The sequence below is a fragment of the Pongo pygmaeus genome, chromosome 3, assembly GCF_028885625.2.
Source record: "Pongo pygmaeus isolate AG05252 chromosome 3, NHGRI_mPonPyg2-v2.0_pri, whole genome shotgun sequence".
Lineage (NCBI taxonomy): Eukaryota > Metazoa > Chordata > Mammalia > Primates > Hominidae > Pongo > Pongo pygmaeus.
In genome coordinates this window covers 43,800,030-43,827,843 of record NC_072376.2, presented here as the reverse complement: position 1 = coordinate 43,827,843, position 27,814 = coordinate 43,800,030, and the positions used below count along the sequence as shown (strand labels likewise).

The window sequence follows — 27,814 nt, the reverse complement described above, 5'->3', positions numbered from 1 at the left end:
TTCAGGAAATAACCCCATTTTCTCTGTATGAGAAAGCAGGATTGGAAGATAAGTAGTGGAACACTAATGGATGCCCAGGAGCCTTTCGTAAAAAGAATATTTCCTTGTGTGAAGTTTGCAGGTGAAAGAGAACTCAACCATGATATCTAAGATGACAGAAACAGAATTGCAATGTCAGAAGATACTAGTTCTCATCCAGCTTTATTTTTTCATCATTTGAAATATGTAGGTATTTTTTAATTCAAAATTGTGTCAAGAATTTAGGTAAATTACAGTAAAATTCTAGCCAATAAGTATGATATTGCTTATTAGAAAAAAGCAAAACCGTAAGTGGTCTGAAAAGAAATGCCAGTGAAAGCAATTGTGTCCATCGATTACTGTAATTTCTTATGCCTTTTTTTTAATTTTTATTTTTTGAGACAGGATCTCTCTCCATTGCCCAGGCTTGTGGGTGCAAAGGTGCAATCTTGGCTCACTGCAGCCACAACCCCCCTGGCTGAGGGTGACTCTCCCACCTCAGCCTCTCAGGTAGCTGGGTCTACAAGCATGTGCCACCATGCCTGGCTAATTTTTGTAAAGGCAGGGTTTTACCACGTAGCCCAGGCTGTTCATGAACTCCTGGGCTCAAATGATCCACCCACCTTGGCCTCCCAAAGTGCTGGGATTACAGACATGAGCCACCATGCCCCACCAATCGCTTTTATTTTAAATAAGTAGTTATCAAGTAAGTTTAGCAAAATTCAGAAGACCCAGCATGTTAAGCACTCTGTAATTTGCAGATTCCTTCATATAAAATGTGTGAATCCTGCTGACAGGTTGGAATGGGTCTTTTCTTTTGAACATACTTGTAGCTGGTTTTGAACAATGGAGTGTATATTGAAGTGGCAATTAACTCTTCTATATAGAAGGCAGACATTTTTTCTTTGGGAATTGTTTTCTAGAACCCTAACCATGACCTAATTAGAAGTATAAACATAACCTTAAAGGAATTTAAATAATCTCTGTCCAATCAATTACAGAAGACTGTGCTGAGTGAATTCTCCTCCTTCTTTAATCCATTCTCATTCCAGTGTAAAGCTCTTTCATCCTAGTAAGTACTCTGACTTTTCCCCTTAACCAGAAAGGAACCTTCTCATTCCATGTCTTCCTTATACTGGTATGCATTCAGCTACGATGAATACTTGAGTGGAGTTGCTGGTGGCCAACCAGCCTACATATAACTGCAAAAAAAGGACAGAAAGAACTGAGCAGTGGCTATACTGATGACTCACTGAAGCCCAGTCAAGTGTAAAATCAAGGCAGAAGCAGTTCAGTGCAGACACTGAAATGTGCCAAAAGGTAAGATTTCTAGAAAGTGTATTTTCTTAATGATTATAGAAACTTTAATCCTTTCTCAAATGTCATCATTGCCATTCATATTTAACTATAACCTGAATTTAGATTACTTTCTCTGAGGCAAGTTATTTTGAAAATACTGTCGGACAAAGATGAATCAATAGGGCTTATTGTTTGTTGTCTCTGGGCTTACTTTTTTACTTATAGTTTACATAACAGCTTTTCTCCTCAAAAAACCTGTTCCAGTTCTGGGTGCCAAAATCCATATTTATCTTTCTGCTGCTGACTAATTCCAACAGTCAGGGGATCTAAAGCATAGCTAATTTTATCCATATTTGTAAGGGTTCTTCATACACTCAAATGTAGTCCTCCACCTAATCTCACCCAAAAGAATTAGTGTCATTGAGTTTCAGTGGTAATTGGTTGAATTCCAGAGTATGGCTCATACAGAATTTGATTTGCTTTTTTTTTTTTTTTTTTTTTTTCTTTGAGAAGGAGTCTTGCTCAGTCACCTGGGCTGGAGTACAATGGTGCAGTCTGGGCTCACTGCAACCTCCACTTCTCCACCTTTCAGGTTCAAGCAATTCTCCTGCCTCAGACTCCCAAGTAGCTGAGACTACAGGCATGTGCCATCATGACTGGCTAATTTTTGTATTTTTAGTAGTGACAGGGTTTCACCATGTTGGCCATGCTGGTCTCAAACTTCTGACCTGAGGTGATCCACCCACCCCAGCCTCCCAAAGTGCTGAGATTACAGGCATGAGCCACCACGGCTGGCCCTATTTACTTTTAAGACCAATATAAACCAGACACTGAAGAAACTCTTCAAGAAGTCCTATATGTTGTCTGCGAAAATCTTGATTTTATCTTTAATCTCACTGGCAGGGCATGACTGTCCATATTAGAGGCCTTCAGGTTCATGACATCTTGATAAAGCAAACAAAAGATTTTTTTGAAGAAAAAGTTTTTTTTTTACTCTGTCGATTCATTGTTTTTTTTTTGTTTGTTTTGTTTTGTTTTTCTTTTTGGTCCTATCATCATTTAAGATAGCAACCTACAATGAAAGCTTTAAAGGTTATATCAAATCGTGAATATCTTTGATGAGTGACGGTTTCTATATTGTCATTTGCTATATTTTATACATTCAGTAGCTGGAAAGATATTTAAAAAGGCACCTGCCTAGATCATCAAACTGAAAGTCAGCAAAAGAAACACTGTCATTATTTTTTTCTATTGCTGTCTTGGAGGTTTTCAACAATGGCACATTTAGTTAATTGAGTCAATAATGGCATTAATTCTAATTTCAAGTATGTTGGGGCCAAAATGATGTTTAGTACTAAGAGGAAATACCTTTTACTCTAATTTTCCTGGTATTTGAAAGTACTTCTTTATAAGGTCCATGATTGTATATATATAATTTCTTGTTGTAAATATAATGTAAAATGTAAACATCACAGCCTCCTGTGCTAAACTGGGTCCAGTAATGGAGGATCTAAGAGTTCTGTCAGCTTCAAGATTGATTGGTTGGTTGGTTGATTGATTCATGTATTCATTAGATGAATAATTTGTTAAATTCCTTCTGTGTATCAGGCTGTGTCCTTGTAGTGCAATAGTAAGCAAAACAAGATATTCTCTTTGTACTCTTGGGGCTTATCATATCGTAATGGGGGATTTCTACTAGTAAGGGAGGTCAAAAAGAGTTTTCCTGAGGACACTGTGCCTGAGGTAAGGTGTAGAGGATAAGCAGAAGTTAACTAGGGGAAGGGGAAGTGGAAGAGGAAGAAGGAACAGCCTGCATGAAGAGCCTGTAGCAGGAGGGAGCCCAGCAAGTGTGAGGGACTGAAGGAAGACTAGTGTGGCTGGATTGCAGTAAAGAATGTGGCTTACTGTGAAGTTGGAGAGGATGTCTATCAGCCACTCATGCAGGGCTTTAAAACATTTTATCTTTACCATAACAGCAATGGGAACTCATTAAAGTTTTCTAAGTAGGTGATTCGGGGAGCAGATAGAACACATACAGCATGACAAAATTCCTCTTCCAAATAAACCACTCAGGCTGTGGGGGTAGATCCCACCTGCCATATGGTGGGATTTCTAGGACTATACAAATGACGGAAGGGTAATAAGAGGAAGACTGTGTTGCTTAATGAGGTTTCCAGAAATTGGTAATGATATTTGTAATTCCAAATCCTACTACAAGGAACTGTGGCTACAATATTGATGCTGCTGCTGCTGCTGCTGCTGATAATTTGATGAAGTAGGCTAATCCACATGGCTACGTCTCTGTATTAGTCCATTCTCACACTGCTATAAAGAAACTACCTGTGACTGGGTAACTTATGAAGAAAAGAGATTTAATTGACTCACAATTCTGTAGGCTAACAGGAAGCATGGCTGGGAGGCCTCAGGACACTTAAAATCGTAGCAGAAGGTGAAGAGGAAGCAAGCACATCTTCACATGGCAGCAGAAAATAGAGAGAGCGAAGGGGGAAGTGCCATACACTTTTGAAGTATCAGATCTTGTGAGAACTCACTCATTATCACAAGAACAGCAAGAGGGAAATCCACCCCCATGACCAAGTCCTACCTCCCATCAGGTCCCTCCCTAACATTGGGAATCACATTTTAACATGGGATTTGGGTGGAGACACAGAGCCAAACCATGTGAGTCTCCTTCATGGAGGTCCCCACATGTAAGCCTCCCTGTCTTGTTTGTTTGCTTGGGTACTTGTTTTAATGATTTTTTTTTCTAGGTGTACATTCTTAAGAAGTAAAGTACAAAAGTAAAAGCAAACTATCTTTGCACCCAACAAAAACAGAGAAACACATATAAATATATTTATGCAGACAACTGATATATAATTTTATATAAATCATGTCATATTGTAATTTTACAACTTGCTTTACAAACTCGATTTGTAATCAAGGTTTTTTTTTTTTTTCTTTTGTCAAAGAGATGTATAGCAGCTCCATTTTGATGATTGCATAGTAATCCACTGTAATGTGTGACCATAATTTATGTAATAGTTTCCTCTTTGATGGACATGTGTGTTACTTCCAATTTTTCCCAATTATACGAGACTTGAATGTATCTTCTTCTACATAAATCTTTTTGCCTGTGACTGATTATCTCCTTAGGATAAATTTCTAGATGAGATTGCTGGGTAATGTTGTTTACACATTTAAAATTTCAATACAGAATTCTCTGCCCTCCAAAAAGTTTGCAATAATTTAATCTTTATCAGTTTGGGTGATACTGTCCTCTATCCCACACTGTTGCCAAGGCTGGGTAGATTTATTTTGTTAAGATTACTATTTTTTGCCTTTAGAAAAGATTACAGGTGATACCTTTTGACTGTTTTCATTTACCTTGTTTTTTTACTTAATGTCATTGTTCTCAACATTTCCGTATTCTATTTGATGCATTCATTTTTATGAATTCACCTAAAATAGCTAAAGAATCTTAAAATATTTCAGTGATTAATATAACATACCCTTTCTTTATACACATTGAAATCATCCTTTTAATTCAAGGACAGCATGAGAATTTTGGTGGAACTAGATGCGTTTAACATTATAAAGACTGATTTTCCTTGATGTTGTTAGACATAGTTCTGTTTTTCTCAAGATAAAATCGTTCACAATATTTTTTTATTGAAAAGTATTAATAGACTTTATTTTTTAGAAAAAGTATAGGTTTACAGAAACATTGTGCAGTAAATACAAAGAGTTCCCATATACCCACCACTCTCCCTGCACAGTTTTCCATGTTATTAATATTTTGCATTGGTGTGATATATTTGTTACAACTGATTAACCAATATTAAAACACCATTATTATCTATAGTCCATAGTTTATTATAGGGTTTACTCTTTGTATTGTACATTCTATGGTTTTTGGAAAGTGTACAATGTCATGTATCTACCATTACAGTTTCATACAGAATAGTTTCTCAGCTCTAAAAATATCCTTTGCTCGTCTTGTTAATCTCTCCTTCTTCCCTCACTCTCTGCCTGACCCCGGAGAACCACTGACTTTTTTTTTTACTGGCTTTATAGTTTTCCCTTTCCCAGAATGTCATATACTTGGAATCACATGCATGTAGCCTGTTTATACTGGCTTCTTTGACTTAGCAATATGTATTTAAGTTCCCTCCATGTCATTTCTTGGCTTGTTAGCTTATTTCTTTTTATTGCTGAATAATTCCAAGCCACAGCTTATTGGTCTGTTTCTCTATTAAAGGACATCTTGGTTGCTTTCAAGTTTTGGAAATTATGACTATGATTGCTGGACATTTGTGGGCAGGTTTTTGTATGGACATAAGTTTTCAACTCATTTGGATAAAGTACAATTTCTGGATCATATGATAAGACTATGTTTAGCTTTGCAAGAAACTGTCAGACTGTTTTCCAAAGGGCTGTACAATTTTGCACTTTCATCAAAAATGAGAGTTCCTGTTGCGCCATATTCTTACCCTCAGGTTTTGCCAGTGTTTTGGATTTTAGCCATTCTGATAGGTGTGTAGTAGTAACTCATGGTTTTAATTTGCAATTCCCTAATGACATATCATATTGAGCCATTTTTCATCTGCTTATTTGCCATCTGTAATATTTGTGTGTGTGGTGTCTATTCAAATATTTTAACTGTCTTTAAAAAATTAGGCTTTTTTTCTTTTCCTATTGTTTTATTTTAAGAATTCTTTGTATTTTGGATACAAGTCCTCTATTAGATATGTGTTTTGCAAACATATTCCCCAGTGTATGACTTGCATTTTCATTATCTTAACATTGTCTTTTGACAAACAGAAGTTTTTAATTTTGATTTTAATTTTGATTTTGATAAAGTTTTTCTTTTATCGATAGTGCTTTTCATGTTGTATCTAAAAAGTGACTGCCAAATCCACGATCATATAATTTTTTCCTTTATTATCTTGTAGGAATTTTATAGTTTTGTGTTTTATATTTAGATCCATGATCCATTTTTAGTTGATTTTTTGGTTAAAGGTATAAGATCTATGTTTAAATTAATTTTTCTTTTACATAAGAACATTTAATTTTTCAAGCACCACAAATGGTTTTTTGTCCATAGTTGGACAAAATTTGTCCTTCAACCAACCCCCATGTTATTCATACCAAGACATAAGTGTGGTTATTGATTTAAGTGCAGATGTGAATGTTTAGCTATCTGAGTAGTCTACATGAAAGCAATAAAAGTGACTACTGTGTGTATACTAGGAGTCTTTTATCTAGGATAGAGATCCCTGGCAGCAACACTTCCATGTTGCTTAATTTGAATAGAACCAATATGTTGTTTTGAACACATAAAGGACTACTCACAAGTTGGTGCAAAATTACAAATGTGCCTAGAGGAGAAATTCTATTTTCTAACATCTCCCCTCTCTTTCTTGGTCCTTCTTACAGCATCTCATTTTACTCAAGTCTGTGATCCTTGTCTTTGTTGGCTTGCAGTGAACTGCACTCACTGTTTGATGCTGGAGGCAGAGTTTTCAGCCAGATGCCTGAGCTCCTCCTGATCCTTACCCTGGTAGAGAAGCTCTAGTCCCAGTATTACAATTTGTAGGAACACATCAAAGATATGTTTTTTAATGCCCTCTTTAACCTCAGAATAAATAACATGGAAGTATTTATGTTAGTTCCAAAGCTTTGGTATGGCTTACAATGGAATAAAAAAGTCAGAGGAGTTTCAGTTACTGATTCTCTTCTAATAATTCTGTGATTTGATACCATAGTGGCAGGGATCAAAAACGTACTTACAATTAATGATGCTTTCAGTTGATTTGAAAACAAAATTTATTTTTAATTCCTCCAGCTCCTTGGTTAAATTACCATCTTGCACATAACCTCCTTTCCAATATAAATAAATTGAAAATATCAATTTAAAAAATAATTTAAAGCCATATAACAACATGCTTATTTTGGCCCTAATTTTACTAGGCTGTTTTAACCCACATTATAAAAAGAAAAAACGTAAAGCAGATGGATTAAATATTATAAATATATCATAACATTTTGAGTATTTAAAAATTATATTTCTAATCACTGAGCTATTTCTTAGTATTTAAATATCTGCTATTAAATTTTTTTTGGTCCTAAATGGGTTAACTTTTTTATGAGATTTTGTAAAAAAAAAAAATTACCTTTAACACAGAAGAAACTAGCCACTTGAAGTTATACTGGTATCCTCTTTATAATTCATAAAGAAGCTGAGTAGATTCTCTGTAGTATCATTTAAAATATTTATTTTCCATTATGTTCCTACCACAATTACCCCTGGTTTCTATTTCAACTCACCTGGACTATTTTTATAGTCACTTCATGATGTCCTCACTTGAGTCATTTCCTTCACTGTTTTGCCCTACATTCTACAACACTATTTGATCTTCCACAAATGCTACCCTGCTCATATTATTATAGGAGCCATTCTGTATTGTTTTGTAGAAAGACTATGGATTTGGAACAAATACTGCCTACTATCTTTGTGATTTTTAAACACATGCTTCATTTTATAGTAAAGACACTAAAATACCCAAGTTGAAGTATTACCAGAAAACTCATAAAAGTTGAGGTTATGATTAAAATAAAATAATGCATATTCTCTTTATGCTTCTCATCTGCTTAAGAAATAAAGTTCTAAATTCTTAACTTTGCACCTAAAACCAACCAAAATTTGGTCTCAGACAACCTGTCTACACTTACATTGACTCACCTACATGTGGCTGGCATTTTAGCCAAAGTCTGCTCAGAACTTTTCTATCCTGTGTTTGGCTTTTCTGTTTCTGTACATTCACCTCTATTTATATTGCTGCTGCCTGGAATTTTTTATCTCCTCTACCTTCATCATTTGTTGAAATGCTACCAACCCATTAAAGCCAACTAACAGCATATCCCCTGATTCCTGATTAAATGTAACCAGCCTAAAATGACCCTTTTTCTTTCTGAGATTTGTAGGGCTCTGAGATTTTTACTTTCTTATGACACTTAACAGTTATTGCTTTGGATAGTAGTTACTTCTGGTTTTCTGACTATAAGGTACTCAATAGCAAGGCCAGTATTATACTTATGCATGTTTATGGCACTTAGAACTACATCAGACACAAAGAAAGCTTTCTATAACCACTTGGTGATTTAATGTATGATTTAGCTTTTAATATTCAAAATTATCCTATTATTTCAAGATTACCTCTAATAGAGATCAATCTTTTTCTCATTAAATCATTAAAAATTGGCAAAATTTAGTATAATTGTGTTTTTCCTACAGTAGCTCAAGGGGACTTACCAGACCATTTCAACAATGCAGATTACATATCACCTTGAGTATTGAAAAGTTATTATTGTCTAGAAAACTAGTTCAAATTGACTAACAGCAGAAATGTTTCCTACTTTTGAAGAGTTTGACAGATCTACTTCTGTTCAGGAAAGAAACTGAGGCATCACCATTAAGTATTTCATGTTTTAAAAGTATCTAGTTCATTTCTGACCCAAATCCATCTCAACACCGAAGGCTCCGTTGTATTATTGAGTGAGTGTTCTTTTGTAGAGAACATGTTAAACAATGGCCCAAATAATGGATATTATCTTATAATATACTATATGGCTTAGAAAGACTTCTTAACGTGTCTAGTATATTTTCTATACTTTAAGGCAATTTTTACCTAAACCAGTTCTGACAAGAAGACAGCTCTTCTGGTCTTAATTATTCCAAGGAAAACTGATTTTATAGCCTCTCTTGTAACATAAGGATCTTTACAATGAATGTGGTAAATGAACCCGAGAGCTATTTTAATATGCAGATGAAATATGTCAGTGAAAAACTTGAAGTGAGTATGATCAAGGGAGAAAAAAAAATCTCACTGTGCTTGAGATTAGGTGAACATAATGGCATATATGAAGACTTTTAATGATGGCTCTCAGGGAAATTCTACTTTGAGATAGAGAATAAGAGATGATAATGGATTTTGATGGAAAGGGAGAGGAAAAGAGCATTTGAGAAAACTGGAGATGAAATATTGGGAATCAAATGGACAAAAGCCATGAGGAAAGAAATATAAACATAAGTAAATGAAATAAGGCACAGAAGGGCTTTTGTAGATTGCATTTTTAAGAGATATTTAATGCCTGTTAATCTGAAATTTAAAGAATTGTTGGCTGTGCATTTATATTGATTTGGTATTTTTTTAAAAATTAAAAACCTTCAGAGACTAAATTTTTATGATCACTTTTTAGAAAGCATCTCTTGAGGATTTCTCTGTTTTCACTTTAATGAATTGAATGTAAAGATTGCCTTTTCATTCTGTTTTCTCGTTGCTCCTGGTTGTTTGAAAAAGAATTCTCTGTTCATTTAATAAGAAAACACTTGTTCCTTAGTTTACTTCTCTAGACTTCCAGTGGAAGTAGTGATAATTAAAATCATCCATTAGTATAATTGTTGTTTTCCTTCTGGCAACTTGGATTTTATTTTTCTTTGGCTATGTCTAAGTTTTCCTTAGCAATTTTATGAAAATATCCATGAAAGATGACTGTATTATTTACCCTGGATGGCACTGATGGGAAGCAAACCATATGTGCTAAGTGTGTAAAGTAAAACAGGGAACAAGGCTTTTCTTAACTTCTTTTGTCTTTTATTTGAAGCCAGGAGTATATAAAGCAAATAATTTTATAGATTCTTAGGGAATTTGGATGGTGTGTGTAAAACAGTTGGTGTAATCTGCCTTTTCATTATATTACATTTATAATTTATATTTTTCATATATTCCTCTTTATGAATACAATATTTTATTAAAATATAAAAGACAACATTGAAGTTTTGTATTGCCACTAACTTTTATCTACTGAAGAAATTCACTGAATCATTCCTAGTCCCCTGTATCATAAGGGAAAGTTGTCTACCCCTGAGAAGGGGTTAATTGTTACTATGTATGTGTATCCTTGATGTAATAATCTACATAACTGTGTATTTAACCCTACTGAAATAATGTCCCTTATTTTTAAAAAGTCACATAAATATGTATATTTTCTCTGCATCACAGAAAGGTAGAATAAAAATGTATGATTTTGTTAATGTCTGTCATCTCAAAAATATTTAGGAAAAAACTGCATGCAAATTTTAAATAACACCTCCTTTATCTGGTCTCATGATGAATTTTGAACTTATTCAGAATGCTCTGTGGTGCTAGAAATTTTATCTAAGCTTAAATAAAAGTTATTGCCCTATATGGATTTAATTCATGCTCTGCATAAATTAGGTCTCACAAGCAGCAAGAGCAAAAGAAGAGAGTTAAATAATTAAGAAATAAATAACATTTATGTAAAACAAGTTACTTGGGTTGAGTGTTCTGAATTTTATTTTACTTCAGTATAAGAGAATGTACATATAAAAACAAGTTCTACTGATATTTCCTATATATGTTGTTTCCTTCTCTGTTGCTAAGGTATATTTACTATTTACTAAATGGATGATTTAGATGATTAATATGTTTTATAAATAAGTTGGCATATGCAAAATTTAATTCATTTTATTCTTATTATAAACTTCATCCTACTGTTCTAATACAATATCAATCAGAAAAGCATTTGATGTTTCAGAGAAAGCCAGTTAATAGAAGAAGGAACAGTGTTAAAAAAAAAAACCCTAGAAGAAAACCTGGGCAATACCATTCAGGACATAGGCATGGGCAAAGACTTCATGAGTAAAACACCAAAAGCAATGGCAACAAAAGACAAAATTGACAAATGGGATCTAATTAAACTAAAGAGCTTCTGCACAGCAAAAGAAACTATCATCAGAGTGAACAGGCAACCTACAGAACTGGAGAAATTTTTTGCCATCTATCCATCTGACAAAGGGCTAATATCCAGAATCTACAAATAACTTAAACAAATTTAAAAGAAAAAAACGAACCCGTCAAAGTGGGTGAAGGATATGAACAGACACTTCTCAAAAGAAGATATTTATGCAGCCAGCAAACATATGAAAAAAAGCTCATCATCACTGGTCATTAGAGAAATGCAAATCAAAACCACAGTGAGATACCATCTCACGCCAGTTAGAATGGCAATCATTAAAAAGTCAGGAAACACACTTTGGGAGGCCGAGGTGGGCGGATCATGAGGTCAGGAGATCGAGACCGTCCTGGCTAACATGGTGAAACCCCATCTCTGCTAAAAATACAAAAAATTAACCGGGTGTGGTGGTGGGCACCTGTAGTCCCAGCTACTCCGGAGGCTGAGGCAGGAGAATGGCATGAACCTGGGAGGCGGAGCTTGCAGTGAGCCGAGATCATGCCACTACACTCCAGCCTGGGCGACAGAGAGAGACACCATCTCAAAAAAACAAAACAAAAAAAAGTCAGGAAACAACAGATCTGGAGAGGATGTGGAGAAATAGGAACACTTTTACACTGTTGGTGGGAGTGTAAATTAGTTCAACCATTGTAGAAGACAGTGTGGCAATTCCTCAGGGATCTAGAGCCAGAAATACCACATGACCCAGCCATCCCATTACTGGTATATACCCAAAGGATTATAAATCATTCCACTATAAAGACACATGCGCATGTATGTTTATTGCAGCACTGTTCACAATAGTAAAGACTTGGAACCAACCCAAATGGCCATCAATGATAGACTGGATAAAGACAATGTAGCACATATACACCATGGAACACTATGCAGCCATAAAAAAGGATGAATTCATGTCCTTTGCAGGGACATGGATGAAGCTGGAAACCATCATTCTCAGCAAACTAACATGGGAACAGAAAACCAAACATTGCATGTTCTCACTCATAAGTGGGAGTTGAAGATTGAGAACACATGGACACAGGGAAGGAAACATCGTGCACCTGGGCCTGTTGGGGGGTCGGGGGCTAGGGGAGGGATAACATTAGGAGAAATACCTAATGTAGATGATGAGTTGTTGGGTGCAGCACACCACCATGGCATGTGTATACCTATGTAACAAACCTGAACTTTCTGCACTTGTATCCCAGAACTTAAATAATAATAATAATAATAATAATAAAAGAATATTTATGTTTAGAGAGAATAACTACTGTGCTGATACAATAATCCTTTAATGTTCATGTTTCCTTTTATTTTAATGATACCAGAGGAGAGCATTTATTCAAAAAGAAGATACAATGTATGAAAAAATTCTCTACTTAAAAATGTATACAGAAGTTATCTTTTTTTCCTTAAATTTTAATGCAGAATGATGACCATTATATGTACTATTCACAGTCACATCCTCTGAAGTATATGTCTAATTCTAATGATTCCTTTAAGCAGAGTTATTCATGAACTTCAGCTTAGTATTCTATGTTCTCTTTTGTTAGAGAATTGGCTTTAGGCAGAGATTCCTCTGCCATTAATAGTGGTGTTTAGTGACCCGTCACACTCTGAAATATTCTTATAATACACTTTAGATTTTTGGTCTTTTATTTTAGAGCCATAGTAGGAATTTTATGGTATTACCTATAATTACTCTTGAATTAATCTTACGGGAAAACAAATGCTTCATTCATTTATTCAAATATTTGTTACTTTTTCTTTTGGTGCCAGTGGTTTGGTAATGATGGAAGAGAAGGGAGAAAAGGAGAAAAAGGCAGCCTCGCAAAGAAAGACAAAGGCTAAATCTTTTGTCAGGTCACTACCACTTTACCAGTTTTGTTGCTTTTGTCAAGTTATTTATCCTTTTTGTTTCTTAATTTTCTCATCTTTGAAAAGGGAGTAGAATGATGTGATAGAGGAAGAGATGTGGTTTAATTCATGTGATGTAAATTTTAACTGTATGTTTGTTTTGAAGGTTTTTTTTTTTGCCTCAAATGCCTTTCTTTGATATAAATGCCTTTAAAATGGAGTTTAGTGGGAAATGGAATGACATTTTACAAAGGAGGACAGTCTACAAAAGTTATATCTTGTAATTTCATGGAATGTTACAGTTTTCAAAATATTGTTCTAAATATGGAAGCATTTTGACTCTTAGGCCAGTCTTATGTCATAGGCATGATGGTCATCAATATCCTCACACAGACAAGTCTCCAAGTTCCATGGACAGCAGGTATCTGAGACAGAAATGGAATTTGGATGACATAAATTGTAGTGGACTGTTCTTTTCATTTGAAACTACCTCCCAGGCCAAGCACGGTGGCTCACACCTGTAATCCCAGCACTTTGGGAGGCCGAGGCAGGTGGATCTCCTCAGATGGAGTTCGAGACCAGCCTGGCTAACATGGTAGGAACCCTGTCTCTACCAAAAATACAAAAAATTAGCCAGATGTGGTGGCTACTCGGCTACCAGCTACTTGGGAGGCTGAGGCAAGAGAACCGCTTGAACCTGGGAGGCGGAAGTTGCAGTGAGTTGAAATCGTGCCACTGCACTCCAGCCTGGGCAACAGAGCAAGTCTCCATCTCATGAAAAGAAACTATCTCCCAGATTCTTTGTAGAAGGTAGAAAAGGTGTTGATCTAAGAATAACCTAACAGATCTATCGATGGGATTAATTCTTCTTGAGTAACTGTCAACTTATAATGCTTAGTCTTTCCTTTATATTTTAATTTTGCCACAAAAGAAGAAATGATTCAAAGAAATACAAGAGAGACCACATCAGTCATTCTTAATTCACAGCAAACTGCTTGGGATCTTTGGGGTCTTACTAAATTTTTGATAAAGCAGGTAAAATATTATAGTTGAATGAGAAGCAGTAAAAAAGACATTTGATGAAAGTTAGATACTTTTAAGTGATAGTCAAATTCTGAAAATTATGAAAGATTCAGAATAAGTTGAGGAGTAAGTTAGGAAGAAGTATACTCAAGTATGAAGGGCAAAGCCTGTATGGCTAGAAGTTATATGTAGTATATGTATATTTAGGGTTGAATATGTGTGTGTACTTGTTTGTACAACCATATTCTAAGTTTAGTGATCATTTTGCTAGTGATTATTGATGATAATACTCAGATTTGCAATTTAACTTTAGCTATAAAATGTATTACTTTATATAGTTTAATGATTATACTTAGCAGTTTAGTTCATGTATTATACATTTTAATTACACTGCCCCATTTATTAATAGAAGACAAATAATCCACATTTTTAATTTGAGATTGATATTATAAAATGAAGAACTATGCTAATTTTGATTTCTTAACTGATCATGCCCGTGCCCTCAATATAGAGACCAAATAATTTTCACGAAGAGATTGGATGAATGGTAATTTATTCTGTTTATCTAAATACGCTACACAGAAGTCAACCCTAGCTGTCAAAACAGAAATTAACTCAGAAATAAATGAGAACAATTTCTTCATGGCAAACATATTACAAAATTCATGTAGGATTATAATAGAATTAGAACCATCTATAATGGCAAAGAATATTTTTAAAATTGTGCATGAAACTACATTGGTTGATTAGTTAATTTAGTTTTGAGATCACAAAATATTAACAGCGTGGGTTAGAGTTACTAAACCTAAAACACTTTGTCATAGTTCTTAATGAGGAAAAGACGAAAGAAAAAAAGCAACATGCTCAGCTATAAAGCAAATGTCTTAATTGTTCTCACTAACTCCTGAAAAAACGACCTTATCACTGCGTAGTTTAGTAATCAATGTTTCTAGTGACTGTATTATTAAGGGAAGGATAAATTATACGTTGGTGTTCTCTGTTTTAAAAGACAGAAAAAAATCATGTTTTGATAATTCTCTTTCAACAATAAGAAGTAATTTTTAAATAATGCTTTGTTGAATACAGGAGTAAACTTTAATTATCTGGAGACAGTTTTCATTATAAATATCAGTACTGAATTCTTCTCAATTAATTCAAATATTCATAAAGTTTTCTACTTGAATATTTAGTTTTAATACAACAATTATATAAGACAAGGTGTTGAGACAGCTAAAGCTATCTTATTATTTATTTCCTACTTCCCAATTCTTGTGCTTTTATTCATTTTCTCACAATAATATCAACTTTTTAAAATGAAGAGCACTTCATAGTTCTTTTTCACTCTTTTTGCCTTTCAGAGTGGGAATACATACTAACTGTATGATGCCCATTGTATGCAAGTTATTTGCTAAATGTTTTACGGCTCTTCCTTGGGGAATTCATACTGTATCTATGATACTGTAAGGATATGTTAAGTAAAGCAACACAGTATGGTGCTTACAAGTATTTAACATTCCTGTGCCTTAGTTTCTCCATTTGTAACATAGGGATGATACTACTACTTACCCATGAGGATATTACGAGGCTCAAATGAAATAATTTGCATTGAACACTTAGAAAATTAAGTGACAGACAGTAAGTGCTCAATAAGTTGACAAAATAAGAGTGTATTAAATGATCCAGGAAGAGGAGGTTGCATCTCCTTTAGGCTTCATTAAAAATATAGTATCTGAGATGGACCGTACGGATGTGATCTGGACAAGTGGAGGAGGTAAGGCTCTGAAAATGAAGGCTGTTTTAGGTGGAGAAAATGACCTGAGCCAAGGTTTAGAGGTGAGACTTTGTGCTATATTTAGGGAAGAGTCATCCAGTTTCCCTGGTATGAAAAGTAAGCATGAAGGAATGGAATCAAACTAGCTGAAAATGTAGTGTTGAAGCCAGGGAGTAGGAAGACTGCTAGGCCAAGCTAAGAAGTTTTTACTTCAGGAATTAAACACAGACAAATAAACACATATACAACAAATGAACTTAAATATGTTTAAGCTGGAAGCTGATATGATTAAAATTTATCATAGAAGAGTAATATGTTTCGTTTGAAAAAAGATTGGTAGAAAGGATACATATGTTAGTGCAAAAAAAATCTAAGCATTAGAAGTATGGTAATAAGAATGTGAAAGGGGGAGTTATGGAAGGATGTTAGAAAAATAACTTTTGTTTGGATTGAGTATCTACTAGATTTTTAAAAAATATTGGTTGCAGGGTTACCAATTCCAATGGTTGGAGCAATCCAAAGCATATTTTCCAACCCCAATAACATAACTGGGACTGGAGTAGCTCTGTCTTACATAACAATGAACAACTATTTGTCTTAGTAACAACTATTTGTGGAATAGAGGTAAACAGTGATTAGAGACAGTATTAAAAGTTTACGTTGGAAAGGTGAAAAGGTCCAAAATCAGTAACCTAAGCTTCCGTTTTAGATGCTAATGTTAAGTGATATAAGCCAGGCACAGAAAGACAAATATTATATGTTTTCACTAATATGTGGGAGGTAAAAATATTGAACTAATGGAGACAGTAGAGTGATGGTGACCAGAGGCTGGGAAGGGTAATGGGGAGGGGGATAAAGAGGTGATAATTAATTGGTACAAAAATATAGTTAGATAGAAGGAATGCAACCTAGTGTTTGGAAGCACAATAGGGAAACTATAGTTAATGATAGTTTAGTGTATATTTAAAAATAATAGAGTAGAATTGCTCTGTTCTTAAAGAAATGATAAATTCCTGAGATGCTGGATACACTAATTACCCTGATTTAATCATTACACATTGTATGCTTGTATTAAAATATCATATGTACCCCATAAATATATACAACTCTTATACTTGTAATAATTATAAATAAAAAAGCAAAAATATATAAATAATAAAAACAGCAGGATAAATGAACTGATACACACAACCACAGTGATGAACTTCAGTACTTTTATGTTGACCAAATGAAGCAGACACAAAAGATTTCTAACTTTATGATTTCATTTATATGAAATTCTGGAAGACACAAAACCTAGTTCTAGCAGGTTAGTGGTTGTCTGTGGCCAGAAGGGCAGAAATTGACTGCAATGTGGTAAGATAACTTTTTGGGTTTTGGAAACATTCTGTATCTTTATTCTAGTGATAATCACCACTTACCTGTAGATATTTGCCAAAAATCATTGTATTGTACAGCTAAAATAAGTGAATTTTTATCATATGTACCTTTATACTTAATTAAAAATGATGACAACAACAAATGTCTGTAGCTAAGGAAGCACAACCTGAGTGTTGGTGAAAGCAGTTAATATTGTAGTGGGAGAGAATGAGATAGATGCTTACAAAAATTCTAGTATGGTCAGATTGAATACCTACTTCAGGAGTGGAAGAAGATAGAGAGGTGTTACATAAAGGTGCCTAAAGATAACCTATACCTTTTTATGCATTCTGCTTTCCACCTTGAGCATAGATAGGAATATACATAGATAGATGGATACAGTGAATATCTACCTTTAGATTATGGATATTATATAATACTTTCTTTTCTCATATTTCAATGTTTTTTATATTTTCTATGATTTCTAAAAATCTGATGTCTTTATTCTCTTTTATTATTTCTATTTTTAATAGAAATAATAATTTTAATATATAATATATAAAATATATGTAGTATATAAAATATATAAAATAATAATATTTAATATATAAATAATAATTTTATAATATTTCTATTCTATTCTCTTTTTACTATTTCCATTCTATTCTCTTTTTATGTCCTATTCTTTTTACTATATTTCTATTGCTACTCTTTTTAATGTGTCTTTCTATTCTCTTTTTACTAAATTTCCCATCCTTATCAATGAAGTAAGCTAGGTATTATCCTTGAGACACCCTAGTGTTACAGGCTAACCATCATCACATATATCATATACTTAGCCACAGGTCAGCATTGCAGTGCTTCAGAGGCATTGTGGAACCCAAACAGGCCACTGAGACATATGCATGATTTCAGTGTAAGCTGACGAAAGTCTGGCCCATATGGCTAATAAGACTTTCATTTAGGTAAACTGGCATCATTTTAATGAATCCTGGGACTCATCCACAGAAATGAGCAAAAGCTTTAGGGTACATGGAATGAGAAGAGAATGTCTGAGTCCATAGTAGCATCCAGGTAAGAAGTTCTCTATATCCCCAGTCTCATTTTCTTCCTGTCAGATATTCATTACCAATAAAGAAAATAAATAAATAAAAGAAATACTTATTTTATGTTTTATTCTTTTTAGACTGTGCCTGCTGTGACAGTTAATGGAGTTTGAATGTTGACTGAATAAGTTGGAAATAAAATGTTTAATAAAGAATAAATAAATATTTTCAGTTCAGTTGGGTAGCTATAACTACCCAATAACTATATCGTCTCTGCTGTACTCAGCAGTGTTCTAGGCAGGGACAAAATGTTCAGTTAGTGAAAGGCCACATTCATTATTTCGAGGATCTTATGATCTCTATGTTCTATTGTACCGTATTGATACTTTACATTAAAGATATTTTCTAGATTGTTACATTGTTAAAGAATGTGAACCTTAAGCCCTTAAAACTCAGTGTTCCTCTCATTTCAGACATCCCCACAGAGATGTAGGTTCCTGTTGAAATTTGTAGACATTCTTGAAACCTTATGATCCATGAATATATAATTTAAAAACCAATGACCAAGATAATTTTGTAGCAATTTGTGTTATTTGTTTTTCTGAAGAAACGGCCAAAATGATATGGAAATCTAACTTGGTTTCATACCAACTAAATGGGTTTGTTTGGGTACTTTTAATGCACAAAAATTCTTTTTAATGACTTAAAATTGAACTAATTTGAGTCCTGTAGTGAAAATGTCAGATCAACTAGCCCATAATGTTATCCCCAGAACGTCATTTATTAATGCATTTCACAATTATTTAGACAGCTAGGAGCTGTTCCTGGTGCTGAAAATAAAATGATGAGTAAGACAAAGTTCATGTTTTCGTTAAACTTGCATTCTAGGGTAGAAGCCAGACAAAATTCACCAATTTAAAAATCAATGTGTAAATAATGACAGATAATTATAAGAATGTGAAGACAAAGCACAGTAAAGGAACAGAATAAATGGGAGGGAATTCCTTTATAGGTGGAGGTCAGGGAAGCCGAGGATCTAAATTTGGAAATATATCTGAATAAAATTGACATATTGAGTGAATTGGAATCTACCCTGAGACATCCCAGGTAACCAATATTGAGTTAATTGGTGAATGCAATAGTGGTTGCCTTCATGTAATTTTGACGAACGTCTGATTAGACTGGATAGGAACATAGGAGGAGAAATGAAGAACAGAGTAGGTATTGACAGCCCTTTCAAGGACTTAGGCTGAATTAGGGGAGAAAATCAATATTTCTTAGATAAATAATGGAAATGATAGCCTAGTTTTTCTGATTCATTAAATACCATTTTACATTGGTGGCATTTCATAAATTAGTGGTTATCAAATGTTCTGCTAAACAATGAAAACTTTTTATTCATTTTAAAAAATATATCTTTTGTAGAGCAGTCATACATAAAAAGATATCCTTAGAACATCACTAAAAAATCTTTGGAGTTGTTAGCTTGCATATTGCCAGCTGATGTTAAATTAAAATGCTTTTTAGGAGCTGCTATTTCAAGTGTTGTGCTAGAAGCTCTTGTATTTATATTTACATATAGACAAATATATACGCTGACTTTGACTTAATGACCCACTTATTATAGGAATACATGAAAACACAAGAGTGCAGAAATAAAAAGAACATGTGGCAGTTCATGGATGTTCTTCCAAACTGGTTTTGTTTTTAGTTTTAGTTCTAGTTTTGGTTAAATTATGGAGGAACATCTGGTTATCAGAAGGGGTTAGACTGTAAGCCTTCAGATGATGGGTAGGATTTTAATAACTGAGAAGGTGTTGTGAAAGTGGCACAATGCATAGAAAGAATTTTGAAAGGGATCAGTGTTAAAACATAGGCAGGAAAGTATGAGACATATTTAATAGATGGAAAATTATCTTATCAGATACAGGCAGAGGAGGAAGAATAGTAAAGGGGAATCAAAATGTATTAAGTATATTTTGCCCTAATGTTATCTCAGTAAACATTTGCAAAATCTATACCAGATATTCTTATTTTGCTAATGAGGAAATCAAAGTGAAAGAAGTTATATACCTAGTCAGTGGTAGATGGAAATAATATTCTAAAGCTTATCTCTCTCTAGCTCTGAAGTGTTCTCCTCTGGTCTCTACTGTCTCATAAATAAACCCAGAAAAAATTATTTGGCCTAGATTTTGGTGGGTATTGGATGCCAATTTAAAAATTTTTCACTTGCTTTGAAATAATGAATAATAAATATTTAATAAAACAATAATATTAAATAGTATTGAGGGATTTAATATAGGCATCGATACAATCAGAGTTGTGCTTTGGAAAATTACTTGGAAAAAAATTAGAACTAGGAATGCAGGATTCAGGATAGGAAGCATAAGTCAAATCTAGTCGTGTAAGTGCAAGGTATCTAGGGGATGGCAGTCATGGAAATGCACCTCTTAGCTCCCTTCTGGAAAGAACCTGCTGGTGAGCTGTAAGTTGTACAATTAGTGGACAGCTTCTAGTCCTTAGTGCTTTCAGGATCCCACATTAGCTTTTGAACCAAAGTCATGCTTTATTCTGGGACAGCTCTCTACCAGTACAGAACACGGCAAGGGTGCTAGAGCCTGGTCATTCCTGCCCAATGTTGGACAATTGCAATGGGCATTCCTTGCTCTCAAGCTTCCCATTGGATTAGCCAAGGCTTTGTCTTTATTGTGATCTGAGGTGCCCCCGCCCAGTGCTGTTTTCCTCACCCATACTCCCTTAAACATTTTTCAGATCTGCATCATATTCTGAAGGCTTTCCCAACCCAGTATTTCTTCTTCTTTTTATCTTTCACAGACATTATCCCCAACAAACCACATGCACTCCTAACTTCATCTCAAAATGTTTATCCTAGGATCAGCAAAGCATGAAAATCAAAAAGTGAAGATGGTTGCTAGAGCTGTTGGTAAATGATGATGATAGCGTTGGTGGTGGTGGTGGTGGTGGTGGTGGCGGCAGTGGCGGTGGCAGCAATGGTGGTGATACTAAGCATAGACATTAGCATCATTTAAGTTTTTCTATAGTCTTGTCTAGAAATACACCTTATAAATGTGCAGTTTCAAGAACTTACATCTAAAAAGATGTATTTGAAGAAAGAGAGGAAAAAATCAGAAAAAAATGAGGCTCAAGGGTAGTAAGAGGGAGGACTGTGCCAACTGACAGGGGAGAGTTTCAATAAGCAGGAGGGAATCAATACCAGAAATACTGCCAACCTGTCAAGGAGGGTGAACACAGCAAGAAGGTCATATAACCGGTTTTTGTGCATGTATCTGAAGTGTTTTTGTTCTTAAATGTGAATATACATGGCTGTAAGCAACAAGGACTGAAAAGGGTCTCTAATCTGGAATCATGTGTGTAGACTTTAATGATGTTCAACACATCATTATCACTTCCTTTCTAAAGCAATACGTATAGCTTTTCTAATAAGTATTTTTTGGTAAGGAATTAATATACAAATAAAAACTTATAATAGTGAAGACACACATTTATTCACTATTAGAATGAATATCATTGATCAAAAAAACAGAAACTGAAGATGCATACACACTTAACTTGCATCTTTCTTTGAGATTCTGGCTAGTTTATATTTATTTTTCACTGTAGTTTGCATTTATTTTCTACCATCACTGAAACAAATGGCACTAAGCATAATATTCCCTTAAATTGATTTACACCTATATTTCCAAGTTGGACTTTCAGATCAATGTTACATATGCCAGCGGCATTATTGCATTTATTTAACTGAGTTACGAAAATAGAAGTAGAAAAATTGGGTTTTGAATATCTTTACTTGTCTAATATTTAGCCCAATTAACTGTGCCATTTTATTTAGTGATTTTCATAGCTGACCTACGATGTCTTTACTGTGCAAAGTTTCATGTTCTTTTTTGTGTAATACAGTCATTTTAAATGTGGTCTTTACCTTGTTCTTCTATGTTATTTGAAGCTAGATACGCTCATTAGGAAGAAATGGTGAATTTCTAAGCAAAATTGGGCTATAATTTTTGTACTTGCTGTGTGTATTTAGAGAACAGTTCTCCAACTGTGATATTCATATAACATTATTTATCATGAAGGTAACTTGCTGACTTATTTCAAGTGAAAGGCTGTATTATGCCCTACAGGGATAATAATGGCATTTTGTCCCTATAAATGTATCTAATTATTTCTTTAATGGTACCAGGAGAAACATGTGGCTGCCTGCATTGCCATTAGCATGATTCTGTTTTATGCATATAATACTGCTAAATTCACAGCTGACTTTAAAACCTTATAGCTGAAAAGTTATATATAAAATTCTATTATTAATTATAAATATCAGTGTTGATAATGCTCATATTTTAATCTAATATAATTTTCTCAGTTATATTGAGGTCATATACAAAAATTATGCATTACTTGCTTGTTAATGGTTTACTGGGCTTTCTTGCTAACTAAAGATGTTTAGCTGAAAAAGCTCAAGAGTACTGCACTAAACAATGTGGAACTAATAGGAGCAAACCAAGGGATTTCTTCATGGAACTCCTCTTCAGGATCAAATGTTAAAGATGGTGGTTGGAAAGTCCCCACTGACCAGTAGCCATTGGCTGTTGGTTTCTTCAAGGATGTACTCCTATCCTAGGGATTTAGTTGCCAATGAAAGCTGAGTCACTTGCCATCATGTCTGTTTTGTGCCACATTGGTGATATTGAAGAACTGCCCTGCACCACCTGTGGCCCAAAGCCCATGTTCCAACCATGATTGTCATGGACCTTAACAAGAGAAACTCAGATGACCTTTCATTTATTAGGTCTACTTAATGCTGATGTTACCATGTTTGATAAGGTATGATAGTAGCTTTGAAATAATGTGAGCAATTGCTCATTTCTACAAGTTAGCATTACATTCACTTTAAGAAGGTCTGGAATTATATCCTTTCTTACAGCATCTGAGCAGCAGTCTCTGCTTACACCCCCAACCATAACATGGCTGTATTTGATGTTGTGGGCCATAGTATCATTCAATATAATGTGTCTTGGAGTACCTCAATCTGAAGAACTCTAGACAATGCTTTGATACACTGGACTTACTTCTTCATTTTCCACTGAACCCAGGAGATATTCAACTCAGGTCTTAGTAGTCTTTTTCTCTCCTTCCAAATATATACTTTACTTTTTGTGTTCATGGTTTATAAAACCAAGTTTACAATTCCAATCCCTCATACTAAACATGAAGACATATATTTCCTTTAACTAAAACGTATGTACATAATTAGGAAGAGCACAAGCTCTATAAATGAGTGTCAGCTTGTGGTGACTTGGAGAAGTAAGAAGGGTCAGTCAGCGTAACACTTTTCTCTTTGTACTAGTGCTGTCATCTGTGTTCCAATACCCAGTCTCTTTCATGCAGCCAAGAGGTGGGTGACATTTTTATGTGCATATATTTTTAGTTTGAGCCAGTTTCATCTTTTCTTTGAACTTGAAGTCTGACACTAAAAATAACCTCTGGCCATTTTTTAAATTAATTAACCATGTGGCATAGTTGTATAATCAAGCTGAAATTAGTTGAAGTCAGTGGCTAGAATTTAAATATAAAGAATGTCTATGACAGTTGAAATTGTCACTTTGAATATCACCACAATTTTACATGGGACTTGAATTTGAAATATCTCCAGAATATAAGAATGTGAGGATATAAAATATCACAGATTTTGCAGTCTGCTATGATATCTCCCCAATAAATATCTTTTGAATGAGGACCAAGGGCATCTGGTTACAGCAATCAACTAAGAAACCAGGCAGAATGATCTTATGATCCTAAGGTCATTTTGAAAAAGCTGAGCCTTCGAGATATAGAAATGTACATATAATCATTTGAATAAAAAACTTGAAAACTGCTATAGAATTTGAAAGTGGGATCATATTGATCTCTAAGTCTGATCAGCTATTCAAATGCAGATCTAACAATATTCATACCATTTCTTTAAGAAGGTAGCAACTTGTTAAAATTACAGCATAGCCATATAAATTATGAACTCTTTAACTAGATTGAAATCTCTAGTACCATATAAGCATCTCGATTTTTCTTATATTTCTTTCATTGTATGTTTTTTTTTTTGTTTCCCAGAATGCAGCCTTTTCTATTTAATTTTTTAAAAGTCTATTTGTTTTCTCATCTAGATGATGTATAAATCAGTCTTAAATTATATAACACATACACGTATTCTCCCCAGTTCTAGGCTTTGTTGAAAATCTTGTACTCAAAAATATGTAGTCTAGTTGAGAGGATAAGAAACAATTTGATTCCAAACAAACAAGCAAGCAAACAAACATGAACATCTCTTGACTAGAGGAGAGTATATTTATATTTAGGGCCTAAAGAGAAGGTATAAGTTTGGTCAGTATGTATGCTAAATGTATAAACTTTTTGATTTTTTATAGTCAATGAAATTGATCCTGGTTATGCTAGCTCTCTGCAGCACTTAATGTTTCGTGAATGCTATATGATAAATTAGGTGTATGTAAATAGTCTTTTAGATAGCTAGGATCTATGGTTTATTTTTATTTTAACTATCTCTATAGGTTGAATTTACCTCTAGAATTTATTGCTATTTTACCAGTTCTTCATTTTGCCTTGTATAAATCTGACCAGAGAGTACTTTTGAAATCATTTTTGGGGGCAGTTTATTCCAACCTGCCAAGGACATGTTTGAGAATATTTTCAATTTTCTTTATTGTTTGAATATCTATGATATTCATTCTTTTTACATTTATTATTCATTAGAATAGTTTATATTAAAACTTGGGGATTTTTGAATAAGTTAAAAATAATTACTATGGTAAATTAAAGGCTAACTTATTGTTCTTAGTACTTAATAAAATGTTCTTAAATACTAGACTACTATAAATGAACAAAATAAGTCCTAGAAATACCTAGCATAAGAAAGAAGAAACTGTCTATTCAGGCTTGAGAAACATACTAAAGTAGTTCAATTATAGTATGTCTAGAAGGCATAGGAAAGGCAGTTACGTGATCTCTTGGGACTTGATGAAAGAACAAAGAAACAAAAAAGAAGAGAAAAATGGGAGCTAAAGTTTAAGCCGAAGAACAGTGAGGAGGGGACAAATATGAATACTTTACTCTCTGTTGCTTAGAGGAATGTATGTTCCTAATGGAAGGGGTAAGTTTAGAGCAGTGTTTCTCAAATGGTGGCCCATAGCACACAGTCCTTTCACATATTTATAGGAATTCCGTAATATTAAAATTCTCTGTTTTCAATTCAGTGATAATTGAAAAATTAATATAAGCATATTGTGAATCAACTCCTTGGCCATTATGTCAGAATACCACATCTCATGCCTGTATTTGTGTTTGTTTTTAGGCCTGTACTGTAGCACTACTGTAACTTTGTAGCAAATAACAAAGGAGAGAGGGAGGCTTAATGTGCAAAGGATGTCTTGGAATTTAATCTAATCCTGTAGTGTCCCGAAAGTCTATGCAACTGACAGTTCCACAGTAGTTTGAGTGGAGAAAAATACAATTAGTTTAGTATTAAGTACATACCCGGCACAATGACTAACCTTGTCATTTCAGCATTTTGGGAAACTAAGACAAGAGGATTACTTGAGGCCAGGAGTTTGAGTCCAGCCTGGGCAACACAAGGAGACCCCATTTCTACAAAAAAATGAAAACATTAGCCCAGCATGTTGGTGTACAACTGTAGTTTTAGCTATCTGGGAGGCTGAGGTGGGAGGATCACTTGAGCCCAGAAGTTTGAGGCTGCAGTGAGCTACGATTTTAACACTGCACTCCAGCCTGGGCGACAGAGTGAGACCTTGTCTCTAAAAACTTAATTAATTAATTAATTAAAAAACCTGTAATGTGGGCCAGGCATGGTGGCTCACGCCTGTAATCCCAGTACTTTGGGAGGCAGAGGTGGATGGATCATGAGGTCAAGAAATCAAGACCATCCTGGCCAACATCATGAAGCCCTGTCTCTGCTAAAAATACAAAAATTAGCTGGGTGTGGTGGTGTGTGCCTGTAGTCCCAGCTACTTGGGAGGCTGAGGCAGAAGAATCACTTGAACCTGGGAGGCAGAGGTTGCAGTGAGCTGAGATCGGGCCACTGCATTCCAGCCTAGCGACAGAGCGAGACTGTGTCTCAAAAACAAAACAAAACAAACAAACAAACAACAACAACAAAAAAAGCCCTGTAATGTGGTCAGTTAATTTTCAGGTAGTAGATACTGATTTTGTTCAGCATAACATTTTTTGTTACAGTTTATTAATGTGATTATTAACATATTTTTGTTAGTATATAATATAAACTACATTTGGGTATTTTAAATTTTAATTTTATTCTTGTGAGAACCCTAAAAGCTTAATGTCTTTATTCAGGCACGACTCATTTTAATGGACTTTACTTTATTGTACTTTATAGATATCGCAATTTTTTAATAAATTGAAGGATTTTGGTAGCCCTTTGTTGAGCAAGCCATTTTTTCAAACAGCAAGTGCTCACTTCATGTCTCTGAGTCACATTTTGGTTATTTTCTCAATATTTCTGACTTTTTCAATATTGTTATATCTGTTTTAGTGATCTGTGATCAGTAATCTTTGATGTTACTATTTTATTTGTTTTGGGGCACCATGAGCTGTGCCCATAGAAGACAGTGAGCTTAATCAGTAAATATTGTGTGTATTCTGACTGCTGTACTGACTGGCCTTTTCCCCATCTTTTTCCCTTTCTTTGGGTCTCCCTAATCTCTGAGACACAACAATATTGTAATTAGGCCAATTAATAATCATGCAGCAGTCTCTAAGTGTTCAAGTGAAAAGAAGAGTCTCACATTTTTCACTTTGATTTAAATCAAAAGCTAAAAATGATTAAACATAGTGAGGTAGGCATGTCAAAAACCAAGACAGATCAAAAGCTAGGCCTTTTACACCAAACAGCCAATTTGTGAGTGGAAAAGCAAAATTCTTGAAGGAAAGTAAAAGTGCAACTCCACTGGACACATGAGTGACAGGAAAGTGAAACAGACATTGCTGATATGGAAAATGTTTTGGTGGCCTGGATAGAAGATCAACCAAAACATTCCCTTAAGCCAGAGTCTAATCCAGAGCAAGGCCCTTATTTAGTTCAGTTATCTGAAGGCTAAGAGAGATGAGCTGGTTGCAGAAGAAAAGTTAGAAGTGAGCAGAGGTTAGTACATGAGGTTTCAGAAGCCGTCTTCATAGCATAAAAGTACAAGGTGAAGCAGCAAGTGCTGATGCATAAGCTGCAGCAAATTATACAGAAGATCTAGCTAAGTAATTGATGAGGAACACTGAACAACAGATTTTCAGTGTGTAGAAAAGAGCCTTCTATTGGAAGGAGATACTATCTAGGACTTTCATAGCTAGGAAGGAGAAGTAAATACCTGGCTTAAAAGCTTAAAAGACAGGTTATCTCTTATTAGTATCTAATGTAGCTGACGACTTTAAAGCCAATACTTGCCATTCAGAAAATCCTAGAGCTCTTAAGAATTATGCTAAATGTGTCTTTATAGCAGCATGATTTATAGTCCTTTGGGTATATACCCAGTAATGGGATGGCTGGGTC

The 27,814-nt window shown here is 34.4% G+C and overlaps 1 protein-coding gene across 1 annotated transcript in view; it reads left to right on the top strand.

The window, feature by feature from the left end:
- The window catches only part of KCTD8 (potassium channel tetramerization domain containing 8), a 279,420-nt gene that overhangs the window by 85,389 nt on the left and 166,217 nt on the right, over positions 1-27,814 (top strand). The window lies entirely within an intron of this gene.